Genomic DNA, 24017 nt, shown 5'->3' on the forward strand with positions numbered 1-24017 from the left:
GCATGTTATAAAGCTTTCCTGGACATCTCTCTCTCTATATATACAGAATATATATATACAGTGATGACTCAAGGGTTTTTTATGTTAATGTTTAGGGAGAAAAGTCCTTTAAAGGTGTGTGTCACCATCTTGGCGTCAGTGGTGTACCCCCACCCATAGTGCAATGCAGAAGTGGTCAGTCTTGCATGGGCTTGCACGCATCTTGTAGAAATGCTAGGAAAGCTTTAGCTGGGAATATCCCTTTAAGGGGAATATACAGAATTTTCCAGTTCTGGGTGTCTGTGCAGCCTCTGAATTTACACCACTTACCCCTAATGAACATGACAGCCTGAGATCCAGACTAATTCGATCAGCGAGGTCTGACAGATTCTGCATTTTATCCGCTAAGTCTATTAACTATCGCAGTAATTGAGGCACAGACATCAGAGTCGCTACAGGACACATAGGGAGTGTGTTTACTAAACTCAGGAGTATTAGCACACAAAGACCTGCGCACTGCCCCTTTAAATGAGGAAGGGTCCAATGAAAAGAGTTTGTTTAGGGTATAACAAGGGGTGAATGCACCAGTGCATAGTGTTATTCTTGCTGTCAGTGAATGAATAGGCATATATGTATTCAGAGGTGACATGTTCTAGCATGTCGCTATAGGCTGGTTATTGCTATGGGGCCCCCTGTGTTACAGGGCAGTGTTCCCCACCTTGTGGCCCTTCAACTGTTACATAACTACAATTCCCATCATGTCTGGACAGCGGGTGAAGGTCCGAGCTGAACATCATTAGTAAACGTGTTGCGCTCCCCCAGTAGTATATAGCCCGCCTGTTGCTCCCCCAGTAGTATATACACCCCTGTGCACTCACCCAGTAGTATATAGACCCTGTGCGCTCCCCAGTAGTATATAGCCCCCCTGTGCGCTCTCCCCCAGTACTATATAGTCCCCCTCTGTGCTCCCCCAGTAGTATATAGCACCCCTGTGCGCTCCTCCAGTAGTATATAGCCCCCTGTGTGCTCCCCCAGTAGTATATAGACCCCTGTGCGCTCCCCCAGTAGTATATAGACCCCTGCTTTGTGCTCCCCATTAGTATGTAGCCCCCCGCTGTGTGATCCCCCAGTAGTATATAGACCCCGCTTTGTGCTCCCCATTAGTATGTAGCCCCCCACTGTGTGCTCCCCAGTAGTATATAGACCCCGGTTTGTGCTCCACATTAGTATATAGCCCCCCGCTGTGTGCTCCCCCAGTAGTATATAGACCCCCTCTTTGTGCTCCCCAGGGGTATATAGCCCCACTGTGCACTCCCTCAGTAGTATATAGTCCTCCTGTGCTCCCTCAGTAGTATATAGCACCCCTGCTGTGTGCTCCCCCAGTTATATAGCCCCCTGTGCTCCCCTCCCATATAGCATATACCATAAAAAAACAAACTCTTATACTCACCTGGGTCCGGGCGTCTCCTCTTTTTTTTCCCCTTGTGGCTGCACTGCAGTGGTCAGAAGAGGCCGCTCTCCCCTTGTCCTGGCGTTGGCGCTTCAGTGACGTCACTCGAGCGCCGAAACTAGAGACAGGACAAAGCGGCCTCTTGTGACCGCTGCGGCCCCAAGAATGACTGACAGGGAGGGAGCCGATAGCTCAGAGCAGCTCCTGCCTGGTAACTATGAGCACTCGTTACGAGCGCTTATAGTTACTGTGCAGAGGGGAGCAGCGCAGCTCAGTATACAGGTATACTGAGCTGCAGCAGGGGCCCGAACAGCTGGCCTCCACGGTCCGCTAGTTAAGGGACCCCTGTAATAAACCTTAGAGTAAAGGCCATATACATTAGATTTAAGTTGATTTCAGTGTATGATGGTCTCCATATCAGCGGAGAGAAGGGTCGGGCATGATGGATTTCATATTTAACATGTCCTTTAGTTATCATGGTGATAAACCAAATCAAAAGAATTTCTCCCCTATCCTCATTGAGAATACATGCAAACTCGGCCGAGGTGAGCATGCATGTCTATCTGTCAGCCGAACAAACATTCCAAAATGTCTGGCCATCTTTACATTATGTTCCCATTTACATTGACAGAAAAGATATCAGTGTACTGTATAGTATTATTATTCCTAACAAACCACAGACAAGACAAAAAAACGTGCAGAGCCCTCTGTATGTCTATGGCATCTTCTATTGTATCTGTCACTGACAGGTTTGGCACTACCTCATGGCATCTGTTGTGGATAGAAGCTGTGATGCAAATGAAGACAGTTTATGTATGTGTAACATAGAATAGGCTTAGATACAGTATCTCAGCAGCATAGTATAACATATGGTAGGTTTACATACACTGGACATATAACATAAAGGAGATCATGATGAAAGGGTGACATCCCCTCCTCGTTCTATGGTTTTCTACATTATTTATTTTTCTTAATTCTCCAATTTTTCCCTCTCCCCTCCAGTAATAAGACCAGTGAGCGGCCATCATTGTCTGCAGCCATTACTATAATCAGCCCTCCAATCATGGAGCCATTCTCCGGAGATGATAACACCATCACTTCAGTCCCTGCTGGACTCGCCCTTTGTCTGATTGAGTCAATTTCCTGCATTAGCCATAAGATACCTTATCTAAGTGAATTCATTTTCCTGGTGGCGAGTGATTGCCTGGGATATGATGAGGGGCCTGAAAACCCAATAATCACCTGCCGGGATGAAAAAAATAAGACAAACAGCCAATAAACGCGTTAGACCGGCACCAAATGGAGCACAGAAGTGAGGAGATGAAGAGTGTGCGCGCAGATGTAGCAGAGCTGAGTTTGTTATAGTCTACACAATTACAATTGTACAGGAAGAATCTGGGGGTTCCCTATTTGCTGGAGGGGAAGCAGAAATCCTTCGGGGTTCAGCGAATGTTGAAAACATGTAGAATTTGTAGTGTGGAACACCTTAGCTTATGCTTTATAGTGATCGTGATGCACATGTTATTCCATGTTTCTCCACATCACATTTTTTCCTGCGATTTTGCTCAAATTCTTTTTTTTTTTTAAATCATGTTTTGACCATGCAATTCAGCTACAGGGTTCATTCAAGCAACCTTTTTTTCGGCCATATTTTTGGACAGCCATATTATGACAATGATGGCCGTAGATAATGATCATGCAGTTTATTTATGGCCGTAATTATCAAAATATGTCTGTACTTTCGCCTCAAAATGACGGCCCTTCCAAAAGTACGTCCAAAAAAAAAAAACCTCGGTGTGAACTAAATGTGTGAATGCAGTCATGATTGGAACAAAGCATAGACAGCGGTGTAAGGCCGTGTTCAGACACAACAGGCGGGGAGAATAATAGGGAAGATGTCTATTTTAGGGGACACTATGTACTGGGGGGGGTGTGTTATGAGGTGAGATGTGTAGCATGGGGGACACTAGAGGAGATGCCTATCATGGGGGACACTAGGGGTGATGCCTATCATGGGGGACACTAGGGGAGATGCCTACCACAATGAGCACTTGGGGTGATGCCTACCATGTGGGACACTATGTATAGGGGGGAGGGGGGGCGGGGTGAGATGCCTGCCTGGGGTGGTGTCTGTCATGGGGGCCATTATCTCCTGGGAGAGATACCAAGGGAGATGCCTAACATATGCTATCTACTGGGCAGAGGGCCAAAAACAGGGGGATTACCTCCAGTGGTATGTGGGAGAGGAAGGGGGCCCAATCATAATTTCGATATGGGGCCCAACCCTTTCTAGTTACGCCCCTGAATATATGTTGCCCGAAATGCACATGTCTGAAGTCAGCTTAGGGCTAGGTTCACATTGTCTTATTGCAATGTGTCACAGATCTTGGGCCATTGAATGGCGCCAGCTGCAGTACGCCACAATATATGTTGGCATCCCGTTCTTGGCAGGATGAAAGTGGATATCTGTGATGTGATGTATCTCTGTGAGCTGAGCCCAAGTGTAGGAGATATATCAAAATGGATGCAAGGGGCTGTTACCCATAGCAACCAGATTCCATTTTGGAAATCAAAGCAACAACCGTGTTGGTTGCTGAGGTGATTTTTTGCTTCGCCCATAGCAACCAGTTATAGCTCAGCTTTCACTTATCATTATGCTCTGGTGCGATGAAAGCCGCTAACATATACCAAAGGACACACATAGTAACAAATAGACTACGCTCGACTATGTAAGAAATGGACTACGTTCGACTAAGTAACAAATGGACTACGTTCCATTTGACCCTATGAATATCCCACACTATAGGTCACAACACTGGTACTCTAGCAATGTAGGGGCAATAATAGAGCAAAGCCTATAAAGCGGGGTAACCAAACTGGTTTCCAGGGGCAACTACACTACAGCAGCATATAACACCTCACTACTGTATGACACATAAGCTGGAATGGATCCCTGAGGTAATCCTTGTATTCCCGATATGCTTATGTCACCCAGTGACGTCCATGGAATGACCACATCATGAAGTCACCCGTGCATGTAATACATCCTCCCCGTGGTGTCCAGAGGTCAGCGGCAAACACATTTATCAGACGTCCATTCAAGCCTTTAACCCTCGGAGACCTGTCAATCCACCCAAAATGTTACAAGAGCTGATTTTTTGGTTCAGATCACAGGATATGGCTGTTGTCTTCATGGTGGTGGAGCAAGTGCAAACACTGTACTGAGGGAAAAATAGCGCCCAAAAAAAAATGGCGCCATACATCCTGTGCATGGTGCGGTTATAGCTTAATATTGTGTTGGTTTGTAGAGCGGCCATACACATTAGGTGAACGTTGGGTGTCCCTGATGATTTGGGAGGGATTGGCTGACCTTCTAATGTGTATGGGGGCTCCCTGATCAGTGGCGTAGCAATAAGGGGCTGCAATGGTCGCCACTGTGCCTGGGCCCATATGCCATCCTCCCATTCAGAATACATGCATGTATATGGGGATCTGGAGAGGCATTGGTAGGGTATATAAGCTATGGTCAGCTATAGATATAGGACACGGTATTACCGCTCCTATTGGTCCATACCCAGGCACACTTAGTGCTGTGCTGTCAGTGTATATACACAGCCCGGTGTAACATAACATGTGTGTAACACGATCCAACCAGCAATGTGTCTACACTATGTGAAGAATGCGCTGTGACAATCCACCTGTCAGTCATCGTACGCAGGACCAGCGCCGCACTCATCACATTTGTCTCTTGTAAAAATGAGAATTTCTCCTTTTGACAAATATTAGCTCTCCAGACATCGTCCACATCCTCAGGTAGAAAGTTATAGTAAAACCATTGTGGGTAATAGGTTGGCGATGAATAATTCATGAGCCATAATGAGGTAAATTTATACATGAGCTGGAAGCTGCAGGCGCATCTCATTACATGGCGCCGCGTCCCCGTGTTCTGTGTAATGACATTCATCTCATTCCGCTTGTAGTCCAATTGTCTCTGATTTACGTTATACAGATACGGTGTGATGGGGGGAGGGAGCGCTCGGGGTCCGCTATATATTCAGTTGAAAGCATTTTCTCGCTTTTATGCCCCTTGAACATTTTTTTTCTATTGTGTTTTAGGTTATTGTATTCTGTCAATTCTCATTTCCTTTTTTTTATTTCACCAGAATATTTTATCCACAGTTCATGTTTATTGTAGATTGTATATAATTCATAAACTGTTTAAAATTATTTATAAAAAATATGTTTTTACTTATTAGTGTATTAGACTTTGTACTATTATTATAACTATAACTGATGATAGTTCTGTTTTGTTATATTGTAGTATATTTTATCAAATTATAAATTAAATGTATATTATTATTATCATTACTATAAAAAAAATCCTTTTTATAGCTAATTTTAGCTCCTTTTGGCTATGTTCACACAACGTTCTTTTTAAGTAAAGAACGGACAATGATTGCAATGGCCTCAGCGTCCGTTCTTTACTGCAGGGGCGGCATTGCATTGAAGTCAATGCAATGCCGCCTGCTGTGTTCTCACATCGGTATTCTAACGCCCGATCTTTAGAACAGGCGTTAGAATAATGTGCCTGTCAATTATTTCCGGACGCTGTTCACTGAACAGCGTCCGGAAACATCAGCTGTTCACACAACGCAATGTGCAGCGCGGCCGCACATTGCATTGGAGTGAATGGCTAATTGATTTGTGGGCATAGCCGCCGATGCCCGCAAATCAATTGTGAAAAAAGAACGTGCCTGCAGCCGATACGGAGGTGTGCTATGCAACGGACTCTGTTAAATGTTGTGTGAACCTAGCCTTTTTGTGACTATTATATTACTATATTATATTACTATACTATTAGGCTATGTTCACACTATGTAAGAGACTGGCCAGTCTCTGCAAAGATCATCCCGGCTGGTACTGAAGTACCGGCTGGATGATCTTTATGGCCGTAGTGTTCTGATGCGGGCGCATCAGCGCGCGCCCGCATCAGAACTCCCCAAAGGTCACAATGAAGCAAGAGGTCAGAGCCGCTTGTTAATTGTGTGAACTGTCAGGGTTTCCTACGGCCGCAATTCACTGAATTGCGGCCACAGAAAACTGACTTGTCAGTTCTTTGAGGCTCTGCACGGGATCCCATAGAACAGTAGGCAGTGTTCCACAATGTGCAAAGTACGGCCGTTGTTGGCAATGGCAACAGCGGCCATACTTTTACGGAGTGTGAACATAGCCTTAACCAATATTTACCATTGCATCTTATTATTATTTTACTATCTCATTTATCTTGGATAATACTATTTATTATTACTATTATACAATGTTTGTGGTTTATCTATATTAATACATCCTACCATATTACTTTACACTAAAAAATATTTTTTTTCCCCTGATGTTTTCTTATAATACTGTGTCTATAATACTTTTTTTAATACTATTTTTATATTTTATCATGTCTTATTATACGGCTATGGCTACATTCCCACAAGGTTTTTTTGGCCGCTTTGCAGCCATTTTTGGACAGCCGTCATCTTGGCACTGAGATGTATCTGTTTTATGCAAGTTACTATCTTAATTTGTATAACATGGTTGCGTTTTGGCACCAAATGACAGCCATACCAAAAGACATGAAGCGGCCAAAGAAAAAGATTGTGGGAACACAGCCCATCTGAAAAGTAGGGAAACACCCATATGAAATGATTTAGGCTTTTAGATTTAGGCTATGTTTCCACAATGTCTTTTTCTGTCCGTTTGACCAACGTCTTTAAGGCTGGGTTCACACTGCATTTTTGCAATCCATTTTTTTCAAAAAACGGATGGAGAGAACTAATGCATGTGTGTGCATCCATTGTTCCATTGAATTCCATAAAAAAAGGATCAAAACAGATCCGTTTTTTTCTTAAGGTACACAAAAATGTAGTCTACCTCATTATTGTGTCCGTTAAAAAAAAATTGATCCATTTTGATCCTTTTTTTTAAATAATGGAATTCAATGGAAAAACAGATCAAAACGGATGCACACACATGCATCCGTTTTTTCCATCCGATTTTCATCCGTTTTTTGAAAAAAACGGATTGCAAAACCCGAGTGTGAACCCAGCCTTAGGCCGGTTGTCATTTTGAGTCCAAATAATGGCGGCTATTTGTACAAAATAATATCTGTCATTATGAAATGATGGCCTTTAATTGGATTCAAAATAATGGCCATCCTAAAAGACGCCCATCAAACTGCCAAAAAAAAAGGCACTGAGGTAACATAGCCATAAACTGTGGAGGAAAGTAGTAAACCTGTTAGGCCATGTCACCAACATGGTGGACATCTTGAATGGCGCCATCTTGGATTCAACTTTAGTTTTTCAAATTAGAACATGTGCATCATGGTAATGTCCTCATTTATGGTGACTTGTTCCTGTTCCAGAAGCTTCATGTTATACCTCTAGGTACCAAAAACAAGGACTTTAGCTTATTGATCGGTTTCCCGAACAGGGTGCAAATAATGTCATCAAGTTCGAAACACATCGGCAGAATTCACAAGTGTTTTAAAGTCAATGTTCATGAAGCAATGGGCTCCCGATGTGCAGCAAGAACAAACAACTGTGGCCCCATTGCCCTATGTTTATACAACCGGGAAAAAAATATCTTGATTGCTTGAATAGTTTTCATTGGTCAATGGCCGGGACAATTTATTTGCCCTGCTGTGCAAACTTGGTTTAAACCTAAAAAACATAGTAAATGTTAATCCCCTAAGTAACCCATTAATAGAGTGACAATACAATGTGACTATGCTACATGTGAAGTGCCAGGGCAGCAATGGATTCTGTCTACTATGTAGGTGAATGTTCTGCAAATACCTGGGCTGACGCTAGTGCCAGGTAAATCTGGGCAGCTGCAATAGCCTACTGGGCTTCAGGAGTCTATGGCAATCTGGGCAAACATGACCTGTGCTTGTTGTCAAACAAATTGGGGTAGACAAGGGGTCCACATGTACACGGACCTCATTGTCTATAGTAATTCAATGCTTAAAGGGTTACAATTTTCTGTAGCACGTTGCCCCATGGTGCTGGCGCTGCAGATGGGAAAGACGCCGTTACGCTATTTGTGTGTAATAGACTGAAATTTCTTATTAACTTTAGGGACCTTTATAAACAGAGGTCCCGGGCCTCCTGAGATTGCACATCACCACTACAGAGGCCGCTGCGGGAAGAAAATGTAGGAAAACATAATAGACTGGTTTCAGTAATTTTTGAGCTCATGGGAGACACTTTATAAGGGAGGAGGATGGAATATAAGAAAAGACCATGATGCCACATTACCTGTGACTTCACAGAGGGGGACTAGTAAGAGGGACACTTGGGCAATTTACCCATTGCCACTATTGAAAGGATGTAATCCCCTAAGGACCATACATATTCAATACATAATACATATTCAATAACAGACGGACAGCTTCCCCATACACATGATTGTTTATGTGTTGTTTGAGGGGAGGGGTAAGCTCCCACCAAACTGCTCTGGCACCGGCTTATCCCTTCCAGAACAACAGGGTTGGGTAGTGAGAATCCATCACTCACTCCCCCTATCTCCATAGACATCATCTGTAGGTGGAGAGTCAGGGGTCCCCCATACATCTTATACTGTCAAGGTGATGGGTTCGGCTGACTTTAGTATAAAGGTCCCCCTATATCTTATAGTTTTGGTATAAAGTGTACCACTGACCACCGTCAGATAATTTCAGTTGAAATAGGGGTCAGGCGTGATGGAAGATCACTGCCCAACCTCTTCGTTCTGGGAGAGATAAGCCGCAGCCAGAGCAGCGTAACACAGACAACAACACAGGCATATAGAAAGGGTTATCCAAAAAGGGATCAGTTCCTTTTATGTTAGGGATGGGGACCAGTGGTTGGCAATTTGTAAAATTCTTCTGATATCAATGAGAGATAGGAAAAACATTAGAATTGGTTTTCTGAGAGCTGCTGCCATGTCTATTTACAATGAGAAGATATATCTTTTGGTAATGTATATAAACCCCTTTGGTAATTCCCATGGCCCTCACTAAAATAAACATTAGTTCTCAGCATGGAGGGCAGTCTCACACAGAACCCACCTATACAACATCCTTATAGGCCTTATAGACCTAATAGGCCATATGTAAATAGGCTGTTGTCAAAGATGTTATGTTAAGTCGTCCAATATCCTGAGATCTGCTAAAGCGCTAACCCCACCGGTGGAACATGTCAAAACTTGCACCAGCTTATCCTTTTATAAGTTTTAGTACTACCAACAAGTAGTCAATGGCCCCCACCGAAGAGAATCCACAAATCAAAAAGTTATTCTGTTCAAGAGCAAGCAGGTGTTAGACATGACCGAAACTTGTCCCATGCGCACAATAATGGGCTGCGGCTGCTCCTAGTACATGTGCAAATCAGATGGCATCGTTTGCATCCAACTGAAACTGGACAAAACCTTCCAGAAAACACAAAAACTTCCATCTAGATTTGGAATTTCTGACAGTTCGGAAGGTTGTTATTCGTAAACTGCGTTTATTTAGGTTGACCTTATTCCAGTGAAGAAACAAGTTTTCCCGATAAACGTCCCTTGATTAACCTCTATTCAGACACGTCATGAGGTTTTACCAGGTCAAGGAAGTTCAGTCTACGACTTACATTTAGCTTCTCTATTTTAGATCTTGGAATATATCGAGATGCTTTTTGAGGTCCCCAACAGGATTTGTGCCCGAAGACTTTGGGGTAACCCTGACATGGCACGTTCTATTGTATGGGGGTTTGCCCCTTTTCCGTATAGTTTTGGCAAGACAATTTACATTATTAAGGAACTTATTATATAATGGTGGAGCAATGGTTGGCAACTCTAAAAGATGGTCACTACAGATCTTTGTGTCCAAGTTAAATACCTACTGTGCCATCTCGACAACCCCTTACGATGAAGTCAGCTCAACCAAAAGCTGACTGATACAAGTCTGGCCTCTAAAACTCCTTGGCCATCGTCCAATATTTTTGAGGGCATGGCTGACCATATCAACTCAAGTTCCTCTTTGCAGCAGCTTTCTGCTCTGACCTCTATGACACCCATTTGCCACAATAGAGAAAATGGAAGAATTGTTTTTTGAGACAAACCCTTAAAAAAAGCGTGGTCCAACATATTTGGGACCATGGCTTAGAAAATTAGCTTTATTTTATAATTTTTCAAGAATATTTACAGACCATGAAAAACAAAAAGTAAGGAAAAAAATCAACCCGCTGGGATGTAAATGTGGTTGGTAACTTGATGACGAGTTAACATATCAGCATCTTGACTTCCTTCCTAGGCTGTGTACGTCATTGGAGTTCATGTGGTGTAACAAACAGATCAATGTATAGATTGGTTGACTACTAGCATCAAAGTATAGACTCCCCAGTGGTCGCTGTTCCTGTCCCAGTGATCCTCTTTTCTTCCTTATTTCATGAGCAGTTCCTTCCAGTTGCATTACTGTCCAATAATCCCCTAACGGAGACAGAACATTAAGGCCCAAGGGTCAATCAATCTAAATTAGTGTTGAGTGGAGTTGCCAAACTGTTCTGGTTCAGCAACTTTCTCTGAACCCAAACGTTCGGCATTTGACTCCTGGCGTCTGGAGAAGTTGGATGCAGTCCTAGGGCCGCATCCAGCTTCTCTGGACGCCAGGAGTCAAATGTCAAATGTTTGTGTTCAGAGAAAGTTGAACCAAAACAGTTTGGCACCTCCGCTCAACACTAATCCTAATGAATCAATCAATACAGTTTCCAATTTTATTAAACAAAAGGTGTTCATATAAGCTTATATGTATAGATGGATAGATCCAATGGCCCACCAGAGTATCAGTTTTACCTTATGTTCGTGGCCAGGTGGTCATACACTAGTAACTAATGTTGTCCAAATCCACCAATTTCGGTGGGACTGGCTGACCGTCTAATGTGTATCAGGTGATCCCCCAATGTTGGTTCTCAAGGGGGATAAGCCACCACCAGAGGTAGACAGCCTATCTCCGGCGCCTGATTTGACCTTCCGTATGTATGAGGCCCCATTAGGAATGGCTATTCAGTTATCAAAGGTGTATGGCCACCTTTAGACCTTATTGATGATATGTCTATGTGTGTACAAGAAGAACAACAAAGACAACAAAGACAAAGAAAAAAAATACCACTTGGGCCATCTAGTCTACCCTATTAGTATTTCCTTTCTTATTATCTTAGGATAGATATATGTTTATCCCATGGGCACATTCCAAGTAGATGGACTTATGTTCTGTATATATGGAATTATTTCTTCTACAGGGCTCAAAGACCCCAGTCTGTATCTGGTCTGATCATGACCTTGGGAAATTCAGTACCACCTGGTCTCCTTCATTTATAGAGTCTTATCCAATAGTTGCATGTGGACCTTGGAAAAGGAACCAACTAAAAGAAGCTCTCCACTTTAGACAATGCCTTTTTGTTAACAGGAACCCAACGTTAAGCTGCTAGTAGAAGCTCAGTTTCCCTACAGCGCCGCCCCAGGCCAAATTAAGCATTATACATAGTCCATTCAGATCAGTGGGCTGTCGGGATAGGACAGGTCCTTCAGAGCAGGAGACACTCTTTGTTCTCACTTTCTACTCTGCCAAATCAGGATCTGGATCCATAAATCCGTGTCTATAAATTCACAACACCGTAATAGGGACAACCTCTTTACAATGAGATGGTCTCATTGATATGACTTTCTATAAGTGAAACCCCTATTTGTGTTGTCAGAGTCCTGCAAAGTTAGATGCCACAGAGTAGCATGGTGGATTGTCCTGAGGAAGGCTGAGCCCCTTCAGCTGTAGAGTCTACGGACCTGTCTATGTTTCCTCAACGATTGCTTGACGTCATCCATTTTATAGGGGCCATTCCTTTTAGGTGACCATAGTCGATCACATTTAGGACATGGAACCACCCATAATGACCATCCATTTTTGGGGAAGAAACCATTACCCACACAACCACTTCTACTTCCGATTTATTAATGGGAAAAAAAAACAACTAATGGACGTATGGCTTTGGCCCACTGAGTGAGTTTTATAGCTATTCTGAATACAGAGATTTTTAGTCAAGTGGTTTTGCTTGTAAACCTGGGGCTTTTAGTATTATGGCCGCATCATTGGCCATTACCAGTGAAAGTGATTTACAACTAGTTCTCAATAATGAAAGAAAGGAAAGCAGGAGGAGAGCTCTTAAAGGGGCAGCGGTGGATGAAGCCCATTACATGGACAGGATCCTGATTGATGTCTTCATTACTGTCAGTGGACACATCCATTCACTTATACATATCAGTGTGTCCTCATGTCTCTGATAACTGCTACAATGAGTCAACAGTTCAACAGTTCGTATGTTCCAATACAAAAAATTCAAACATTAAATAAAAAATAAAAAAATTATGAAAAGATAAAAGAAAGACTTAGTCAAAAGTTTTTAACAATTTTCTGAAATGGCGTCATAGAGGGTCCTGGGCTTGGACTGTACGCCATGGTCATGGGACCTTACTGATAATTTAGCTCCCATTGGCATCATTGAAAGATTTTTATTTTATAATAATATTTTCAAAAAATGACAAAACAGAGGATTCTTTAAAAAAAAAAAAAAAAAGTTATTTTTTTTTTTTTTTACAAAAGGCAACAGAAACAATAATCATACATATGATTGTACCCAGAATCTACCAGTAGTGCCCCCCCCTGTCCCCAGTGAACTCACCGTCCCACCCACACATACATGTTCTGGAAAATTTCATAGGAAGCCTAGTAACCTATAAGAATTTATAGACTATGGGAAGAAAACGGAGAACCTGGAAACCCAGACAAGCAAAAGAAAATATGCAAACTCCTTGCAGATGTTGCCCCTGGTTCACTTCCAGCTCAGGACCCCAGAGGCAGCTCATTTTGCTTATATACTTGCTATGGGTATTGCTTATGGTTATACTATACTGTGTGACCAGATGTGAGCGGCTTCTTTGATGGCTAAGTATCATCACTGATCTCTCTTGTAGATGGCTCCATAAAGCATCACCATCCGCTCACACACTGTAAGTACTGGGTCCATGTATATACAATGTATCCATCACTGCTAAGGAACTTCTAAGGAGCAGAAGTCTATCTATCTCCTATCTATCTCCTATCTATCTATCTATCTATCTATCTCCTATCTATCTATCTATCTATCTATCTATCTATCTATCTATCTATCTATTATCTATCTATCTATCTATCTATTATCTATCTATCTATCTATCTATCTATCTATCTATCTCCTATCTATCTATCTCCTATCTATCTCCTATCTATCTATCTATCTATCTATCTATCTATCTATCTATCTATTCTCTATCTATCTATCTATCTATCTATCTATCTATCTATCTATCTATTATCTATCTATCTATCTATCTATCTATCTCCTATCTATCTATCTATCTATCTATCTATCTATCTATCTATCTATGTATCTATCTATCTATCTATCTCCTATCTATTATCTATCTATCTATCTATCTATCTATCTATTATCTATCTATCTATCTATCTATCTATCTATCTATCTATCTATCTATCTATATATCTCCTATCTATTATCTATCTATTATCTATCTATTATCTATCTATCTATCTATCTATCTATCTATCTATCTATCTATCTATCTATCTCCTATCTATCTATCTATCTATTATCTATCTATCTATCTATCTATCTATCTATCTATCTATCTATCTATCAATCAAATCAAATCAAATCAAAAAAGCTTTATTGGCAGGTCCAAGTTACACATTAGCATTGCCAAAGCATGGGGAGAATAGGGAGTTGAGGAAATGGGATTCACCCGGGGTCGGTGTACAGGGGTTCATGATGTATCATGGTGGGGGGGGGGGGGGGGGGATACATTCAGGGTCGGGTTATCGGAGTCCATGACCTATCGGGGTTGGGGTATTGGAGTCCATGACGTATCGCGCTCCTCTCAGTCTATGGCAGGCAGTGACGTATTGTGCCACTATAGTCGCTGTGGTCTCTTCTTCTCCCAGCAGGATGGGTAGTTTCTCTTCCTCCTCCATGGTGGAGAAGCCTGGGAGGAGGTTGGAGAGTCTCCTATAGTGAGTGTCCCTCACTGTTGAGTATTTGGGACAGTGTAGCAGGAAGTGGGCCTCATCCTCCACGGCCTCCTGGTCGCACTGCTGGCACAGTCTGCTCTCCCTGGGGATGTAGCTCTGTCGGTGCCGCCCAGTTTCAATGGCCAGGTTGTGGGCGCTCAGTCTGTAGCGGCTCAGGATCTTCCGGTCTCTGGGGTTGGGAAGCTCCTCCAGATATGGGGCCAGTCTGTATTCCCTCTGCAGGCTCTGGTACACGGCCAGCTTCTGGGATGCTCTGACCTCCTCCCTCCATTCTTGGATGTATTCTTCTTGTCTCCTGGTTATTGTGTTCCTGATCCCGGCTTTTGTGAGCTGGTATGGTGGGATTGTCTGGTTGGGCTGGGTTCCAGAGGGTATGTTTTGGGGCTCTGCTTTGCCTGGGGCCCCTTGGTGTAGCAAGGCTTTATGGTGATAGGAACCTTCACTACTACCATGTAGGTGACCCCAGAATGACAGCGCCCTCTTCTGGATAGTTAGGTGCAGGGGGAATCTGCCCAGCTCTGCTCTACAGGCACAGTTAGAGGTGCTCCGATGGACCTGGAGGAGATGCTTACAGAACTCCAGATGGAAGATTTCCGTTGGGCTGGAATCCTATTTTGACCAGTCAGGGTATGTGTGAGGACCCCAGACCTCGCTGCCATACAGGAGAATTGGTGCAATAATGGAGTCAAAGATTTTAAGCCAAACCCTGACAGGTGGCTTAAGGTGGTAGAATTGTCTTCTGATGGTGTAGAAGGTTTTGCAGGCTTTGTCTCTCAGCATCTCGATGGCAGATTTGAAGCTCCCCGTCTGTTCTATTATCAGGCCCAGGTACGTGTAGCTGCTGGTGGCTGTAAGGGGCTGGTTGTGTAGCGTGAAGGTAGGGGACCCGGCTGACTTTGTTTTCCTTCTCTGGAACACCACAGTGTTGGTCTTTTTGAGGTTGATGGGTAGAGCCCATGTGGTGCTGAACTTCTCCAGGATGGCTAGCTGGTCTTGGAGACCTTTCTCAGATGATGATAGGAGGAGAAGGTCATCCGCATACAGAAGGAATTTCACCTCGGTGTCATGGAGGGTGAGACCTGGTGTTGGGGAGGACTCCAGGGCTACTGCCAGCTCATTGATATAAATGTTGAAGAGTGTTGGGCTGAGGCAGCAGCCCTGCCTGACTCCTCGGCTTTGCTGGAAATAAGCCGTTCTCTTCCCATTTACCTTCACGCAGCATTGGTTCCCAGTGTAGGAACTTTTGATAACATCATAGGTCTTTCCCCCTATTCTACTCTCCAGCAATTTTAGAAGCAATCCTGGGTGCCACACCGAATCGAAAGCCTTTTTGAAGTCCACAAAACAGTCGTATATTTTTCCTTTCTTTGTGTTGTGGACGTGGCTCTGGATGAGGCGGTGCAGGGTATAGACATGGTCCGTGGTGCGGTGGTTCGGCATGAACCCTGCTTGGCTTTTGCTGAGGACATTGTGCTGGGTGAGGAAGCTGAGGATTCTCTGGTTCAGGATGTTGTTGAAGAGTTTCCCCAGGTTGCTGCTTACACATACCCCCCGATAGTTGGCCGGGTCGTACCTGTCCCCGCTCTTGTGTATTGGGGTTATGACACCTTGGTTCCAGGCACGAGGGAAGTAGCCAGAGCTCAGCACAATGTTGTACAGTTTTGTTATGGCCGCCTGTATTGCTGGTGGGCTGTACTTGATCATTTCGGGGGGGATGCCGTCAGTACCGCTGGCTTTCTTACACCTTATAGTTGATAGTCTCTCTGAAATCTCCTGCGGTGTTATAGGTAAATCCAGAGGGTTTTGGAAGTCCTTCAGTATCTCCTCCATGGTCTTCAGTTTTGATATAATTTGTTCTTGGTCCGGGTTCCGTTCCTCTTTCGGGATGTCTCCATAGAGGTTTTTGAAATATTGGAGCCAGATGTGTCCGCTCTGAATGTGGAGGGTGTTTTTCTTCCCCTTTGTGCCCAGGTGGTTCCATAGTTCCCAGAAGGAGTTTTCTTGGAGGGCGTCTTGGAGCTGGGTGAGCTTGGTTAAGGTGTACTCCTGTTTTTTCCTTCTGAGAAGGGTTTTGTATTGCCTTTGTATTGTGTCATAGGCCTCCCGCAGTTTGGTGTTGTTGGGGTCCCTGTGCTTTTTATTTGAGGCCGATCTTAGGGTCTTCCGTACACCTTTGCACTCCTTGTCAAACCAAGCGCTAGGATTTTTTTCTTTTGCTTTCTTGTGGCTACTCTTTTGCAGGTCAGCCATTTCTGCCATGGTGTAGAATATATTATTAAGATCCCTTACCGCTTGGTCCACTCCTTCTGGGTTACTCTGGTACACCTTGTTGTTAAAGTTGTTGAGCATCCCTTGGATTTTTGGTTCAGTGTGTATCTCTTTATACTTGAGAGACAACATCTTGGACCACTTGTAGGATGGATGTAGTGGGAAAAGTCCGGCCTGATGGGGTTTTTGTCCCGGTGGTTTGTTTGTGGACTTAATATAAAGGACTATCTGGTTATGGTCCGACAGGTGTGATTGTGGATTGACTATGAAGGCCCCAATGTCTGAATGGTCCATGTCTGTGATGGCATAGTCCACTACACTGCTGCCCACATGGGAGTTTAAGGTAGTCCTTCCTAGGGAGTCTCCCTTGGTGCGACCATTGAGGATGTGGAGCCCCAAACTTCGGCAGAGATTCAACAATTTTTTGCCACTCTTGTTCACTGTGCTGTCATAGCTGTTCCTCTCCATGTGTACTGAGCTATCACATTCAGTCTCTGCCCCATATATATAGATGTTTCTGTCTGCGGTCAGGTAGTCTATCTATCTATCTATCTATCTATCTATCTATCTATCTATCTATCTATCTATCTCCTATCTATTATCTATCTATCTCCTATCTATCTATCTATCTATCTATCTATCTATCTATCTATCTATCTATCATCTATCTATCTCCTATCTATTATCTATCTATCTATCTCCTATCTATTATCTATCTATCTATCTATCTATCTATTATCTATCTATCTATCTATCTATCTATCTATCTATCTATCTCCTATCTATCTATCTATCTATTATCTATCTATCTATCTCCTATCTATTATCTATCTATCTATCTATCTATCTATCTATCTATCTATCTCCTATCTATCTATCTCCTATCTATCTATTATTTATCTATCTATCTATCTATCTCCTATCTATCTATCTATCTATCTATCTATCTATCTACCTACCTATTATCTATCTATCTATCTATCTATCTATCTATCTATCTATCTCCTATCTATCTATCTATAATCTATCTATCTATCTATCTATCTATCTATCTATCTATCTATCTATCATCTATCTATCTATCTATCTATCTATCTATCTATCATCTATCTATCTATATATCTATCTATCTATCTATCTATCTATCTATCTCCTATCTATTGTTTAATATAAATGACGTATTATTTCTTTATATTTTCCTTATTCGCTCTTTTTTTCTTAACAGTTTTCTGTAAATGATTTGACAGTAATTACAGAAATAATGAAGAGATGAGATCCCCGGCTATACAGGAGATGATATGGAGGCTTTTTAACACCTAAGGTGACAACAATTTCAGCTCTGATCATCACACTGAAAATACAGAAATCGGAGCCAACTGGCCTGCCCTACATTCCCCCCCCTCCCCCCGCCGGGTTCACCACTTGTAATCACTGACAGTTGTGGCAAAATTTCCGCAAATCTAATTGACTCCAATCACTTTATCCAGAATCATACCATAAAAATTACAAAAAGGTAAAAAAAAAAAATTACTTAAGCGCGTTGACTTCTTTGGCTTAATCTGTGCTTCAGACTAGAGATAGTGAACAAAGGAAGAAGCCGATAGCTGATGGAATTGATCTGACGTGACTCCGCAGATGGTGCTGTGGGACAGATACCAGGCTCCTGTCTTTCTCTATGGGATCAGGTGCGATATAAACGCTTTAATTCCAACCTTGACAGGGTTTAACGCTTGTCGACTGATCAGGTTATCTCTATGGAGCTTCATCCATCTTATCTCATTATTGTACATTCGGTTTTTTTTTTTACTTTTTTTTTTTTAATTTCTGGCTTTACCATTTTATGTTTTTATTTTATTTTATAGATTTTACTAATCTAATCACTTTTACCCTGTAAAATCCCAGACAGATTCATCCCATTTTTCTCTCTCTTTTTTTTTCTTGCTGTCAAATTAAGGTCCAACTGGCATGAGCTCACCCGCCATATTTATCAATTAGGACAATCTGTTCTATTTTAATATAGATGATTTTCCTCAATAAATCTGCTTCCCGGGCCCATTCCATGCTGATTTATGATCTTCCCCTTTCACTTAACAAACATTAGATAAGACGCTCAACAAGGAGTGGGGTTCGTTGACAACGCGTTGGTGTAAAAAAACAGAAACAAAAGCGAAAACAATAAAAAAAAGGATAAAAATGATTCATGTGAGAATAGGATTTCCCAGTGAAAGGAAAAAATATCAAAAGAAATGAAAGTAGTGACTTGTTCTCATGTGTAGTAGATGAGTATTTATAACCAGAAAATAAAACTTTGAAGGGGAACTATCAGCAGCTTAGACAAATCTAACCTGCCGATAGCCCCTAATATGCACGGGGTGCCGAGGAGGAAGGTATGTCTCTTACCGTCCTCCTCGGTACCGTTTCCGTGCAGTTAGTAGTTGAATCCACTGCCTGGATCACCTTTAGGAGCACTGCCCCTCCCCCAGAGCACGGACCAGTCTGCTTGCCCCATTTATTATCATTAGAAGGAGTGGGCCAGCTCAGCCTTCTGAGGGCGGGGCAGTGCACCTAGTGGTGCTCCAGGTCGTGAATTCAACAACTTTTTGTGAACAGCGCAGAGGAGGAAGGTAAGAAACATACCTTTCTCCTCTGCACCCTGTGAACATTTGAGGTCTGTCAGCAGGTTAGATTTGTCTAACCTGCTGATAGTTCCCCTTCAAGCTGCTATATAAAATTTGTAAGAAATAGTCTTTTACGCGGCACATCTGTGTCAAGGGTGGTGCTCGTAGTAAGAAAAAATTCCCATTGCATTATAAAAGTTCATTCTCGGCACTCACCATTTCATGCTTCAAAAATTTTTTATTGTAGAAAAAAATTCATCAAAGTTATACAACGGCAACAGGACGTTTCGGCGTCAAGCCTTCCCCAACTGTCAGTTGAGAAAGACTTGATGCCGAAATGTCCTGTTGCCGTTGTATAACTTTGATGAATTTTTTTGCTATATAAAATTTGGGCCCCACCAACCATATCAATGCTGTAAAATGTCTACACTATAATTTTGTGGTGAAAATTAGCAGCACTTCTACTATGCGTGACCCTACCCTTATAATGCTGGTGTCTTCTCATGTAGTAAAGGGACACCTTGGGTCCCAGTGGGTACCAGGACCTGAGCACTTCTGCATCCCTCAAAGTGCAAACTACAGTTTTCTGGGATTTGGATCGTCAACTAATGTGTATGACAGATATTAGGAAAAAGAAGCATCAGGCCTACTGGCACGTTGGCTCAACCTACCAACATCATCTGTATGTGGGGCGGCCTCCCAATACATTATGCTGGTTGGGTATGTTGGATTTCAGCTGTTAGACCCATTTTTTGGGGGGACTGAGGTCACCAACAAAGTGTGGCAAAAAGTTACCTCTTCTCTCTCAACGTAAACGTGGCCATAGACTGTCAATAGTCAGCCGAATGATGGGTTCGGCCAACAACTATCTCTTCCATCCTCCCCATACACATGAACGCTCAACATAGCCGAACTTTCCTGTGTTCTGTGTTGGGAGGGGAAGGGTAATCTGTCACCACACATGTCTGGCAGTAGCTCATCTTTTTGAGAAGTATGGGGTCAGTAACTCGACACAGATCTCCACCGACATCATGCGTTTCGGGAGGCCCCATACACCTTATACTGACAGCCTAACCCACTGCCTGTGGGTGCCCATACACTTTATACTAAAGCCGGCTGAATTCTCCATGTTGGCCAACAATATAAGGTGTATGGCGACCTCCTCACTCTCCAACAACAGATGATGTTGGCAGACAGAAGGGTCAGGTTTGTTGGATTTTTCCTATCTGACCCCTTTTGTTCTCAGAGAGATAAACTGCTGCCAGGGCAGTTTGACTGTGTCCTACCCCTCCCCATAGAGAACACAGGAACAGTCAGACAGTTATTTAAGGTGTATGGGCACCTTTAGAACACATAAATTTGTGGCCAAGCCAAAGGTTCCAGTGTATTTAGGGATCAGGATGGAGTGATAGCTGTTATGGCCACTTTCTGGTGTATGGTCACCCTTATAGTAATACCTGCATTTTTACCAGTATATTTCCGCTTTATTGTCTGATTTTCTTCCTTTTCTGTGCACATACACCTCACCAGGAATAACTGCGTCTAGGCTGATCCATAGCGGATGAAGTACGTGCCTGCATCCCGATTTCCCTTTACTTCTGTATCGGTGTGTGACAATGTCACTTCAGCGTCGATTTGGCATTTTGCCGACCTGTATAAGTAATTTCTTCATGACACAGATGGCTGCATATTAAGCAGGTTTCATTGATTTTAATTCTTTGTGTTTCTTAATTGAAATAATACTGTAAAATATTAAGGAATGAAGGTGAAATTGTGGCATGCGCTCAGTCAGATCACAATAATTCCTTACTAAAGATATAAATAATACTAAAGGTATCAATAATCACTAATAATAATATGTATCAATAATCATTAATAATAATATGTATCAATCATTACTACTACTACTAATAATAATAGGTATCAATAATCACTGATAATAATAATAATAGGTATCAATCATTACTACTACTACTAATAATAATAGGTATCAATAATCACTAATAATAATAAGTGTCAATAATCACTAATAATAATAGGTATCAATAATCACTAATAATAATAATAGGTATCAATAATCACTAATAATAATAAGTATCAATAATCACTAATAATAATAGGTATCAATAATCACTAATAATAATAACAATAGGTATCAATCATTACTACTACTGCTACTACTAATAATAGGTATCAATAATCACTAATAATAATAAGTATCAATAATCACTAATAATAATAGGTATCAATAATCACTAATAATAATAATAATAGGTATTAATCATCACTAATAATGATAATAATAATAAGTATCTATAATAACTAATAATAGGTATCAATAATCACTAATAATAATAGGTATCAATAATCACTAATAATAATAATTATAATAATAAGTATCTATAATTACTAATAATAATTGGTATAAAAAAATCACTAATATTAATAATTTTTAATAATAGGTATCAATAATCACTGATATTAATAATAATAATAGGTAACTATAATTAACAATAATAGATATAGATATTCACTAATAATCGTTAATAATAGTAATAGGTATCTATAATCACTAATAATAATAATAATAAGCATCATCATAAAAAACTATTCAAATCAACATTTAAAAAAATGATAGCAAACCTCACCTAACATTCATGCACATGGTAATGCGGCTCTAATAGGGGTTCATAGAGTCTTTGATTTCATGGAATAACATGTTTTATCCTGTGAGACTTTATATAAAATGGGTAAAAAAGATATACAGTTCTAAGGAGGTAATATGGCACCATATGGCTGCACACCGGGTGCTTACAGTTCTGTAGTATGGAACCATAGGGTCTCCATATGCTGCCACACAGACTGCTCTGTACATGAGACATTAGGAATAAAACAATAAAAATATTCATGTGCTTGACAGGTTTTCTATGAGTATTTGCTGCTGCTCTGGACAGTTCCTGACATGGACAGAGGTGGCAGCAGAGAGCACTGTGTCAGACTGGAAAAAATACACCACTTCCTGCAGGACTTACAACAGCTTTTAAGTACTGGAAGACTTATATAGAACTTAATTACAAATCTGTATAACTTTCTGGTACTAATTGATTTGAAAGAAAAAAAAAAGTAGGCTATCCTTTTTAAACACAAAAGTGCTGTGACCTCTTCAATCAGCTGATCAGTAGGTACCAGGAATCTAACTTTCTGCAATCTGACATTGATAGCCTATTCTGAGGACAGGTCACCAATATTAAACCTTGTCAAGTGTTTATGAGTAATGTACATGTGTTTTTTTGGGGGGAAATGACACCAAAAAGTCATATAAACCAGCTCCAACCTTGCTGCATTTAAAATGTATGGGTGGAAAATACAAAAAAACACCATAAATCGTTGTGTTCATTGTGTGTAGAGAACTTCATATTGTCATATCCTGGCTGCTGTGTTTTTGGCAAACAAGAAGACGCTGAAAACCTGCAGATCCGGCCTGACCTTCGAAGGTCTACCGGTGAGAACGTAACGTCAAGCGAGAAACAGTCGGACATATATAGGATTTCCTAGGAGCCAGAGTCTTCCCATAACCTTAAATCTCAATGCACAAGAAGAAGTAATGTGTTGTAGTCACCTGAGCGGATCCCGTGCGGGACACAATGGGACACCTGGGACTCCTGTCACATTAGGAGACGCTCTTGCGGGGGGCTGTGTTTGCTGTCGGTAACTGTTTGAAGGTTTTGTACCTGAAGTCATTAGTCTGTTTACCTGAGATTGTTTGGACGGTTTGGTTTTTATTATTTTTGGTTTTTGATCTTTATTTAACCTGTGTCTTTTGTGACGTAAAGTACATAAAAGCTAAAATGGGAGTCAGTGGTGAGAAGACAGGACTCCGCTGGCCTAAGTGGCCATCTAGTGTACTTTACCTGCACTTAAAGGGATCCCCATTAACATCTATTTGCTAATATACTTTAATTATTGTAAATGATCCCCTCGGTTGCCCGAGCGAATAAAGTGACGTAAGTACACACAAAGGTAAAAGGTTGTGACAGTTTACGACCGTTTACAGTCAATAATGGACTATCTGCTAGAGACTGCCCTCGTAGCCTCTAATAGGAATGGGACGGGCATGGGTCGTCCAGCGAAGCATTTTTATGAGTGGTCTGTGGGGGTCAGGCTATTGGAAATCAGATGGGAAGGCGATATGATATCCATTTCTCGTGAGATTACTGAATTGTGGGAGCAATGAAGACCCCTTTATGATGGCAGAACTGACTTAAAGGGGTACTCTGGAGAAAAAAATGTTTTCAAATGAACTGGTGTCAGAAAGTTATACAGATTTGTAAAATACTTCTATTTAAAAATCTCAAGTCTTTCTGTACTTATCAACTGCTGTATGCCCTGCAGGAAATAGTGTATTCTTCCCAGTCTGACACAGTGCTCTCTGCTGCCACCTCTGTCCATGTCAGGAACTGTCCGGAGCAGCAGCAAATCCTGTTGGAAAACTCTTCTGCTCTGGACAGTTCCTGACATGGACAGAGGTGGCAGCAGAGAGAACTGTGTCAGACTG

The 24017-nt window shown here is 41.8% G+C and overlaps 1 long non-coding RNA gene across 1 annotated transcript; it reads left to right on the forward strand.

The window, feature by feature from the left end:
* Positions 1-13460: 13460 nt before the first annotated feature.
* On the forward strand, positions 13461-18522 carry LOC138801976 (uncharacterized). Its single transcript, XR_011364659.1, has 3 exons — positions 13461-13498; positions 18070-18165; positions 18415-18522. It is a non-coding gene; the product is annotated as an uncharacterized lncRNA (long non-coding RNA).
* The last annotated feature ends 5495 nt before the right edge of the window (positions 18523-24017 follow it).

The sequence above is a fragment of the Dendropsophus ebraccatus genome, chromosome 9 (genome assembly GCF_027789765.1).
Source record: "Dendropsophus ebraccatus isolate aDenEbr1 chromosome 9, aDenEbr1.pat, whole genome shotgun sequence".
Classification (NCBI taxonomy): domain Eukaryota; kingdom Metazoa; phylum Chordata; class Amphibia; order Anura; family Hylidae; genus Dendropsophus; species Dendropsophus ebraccatus.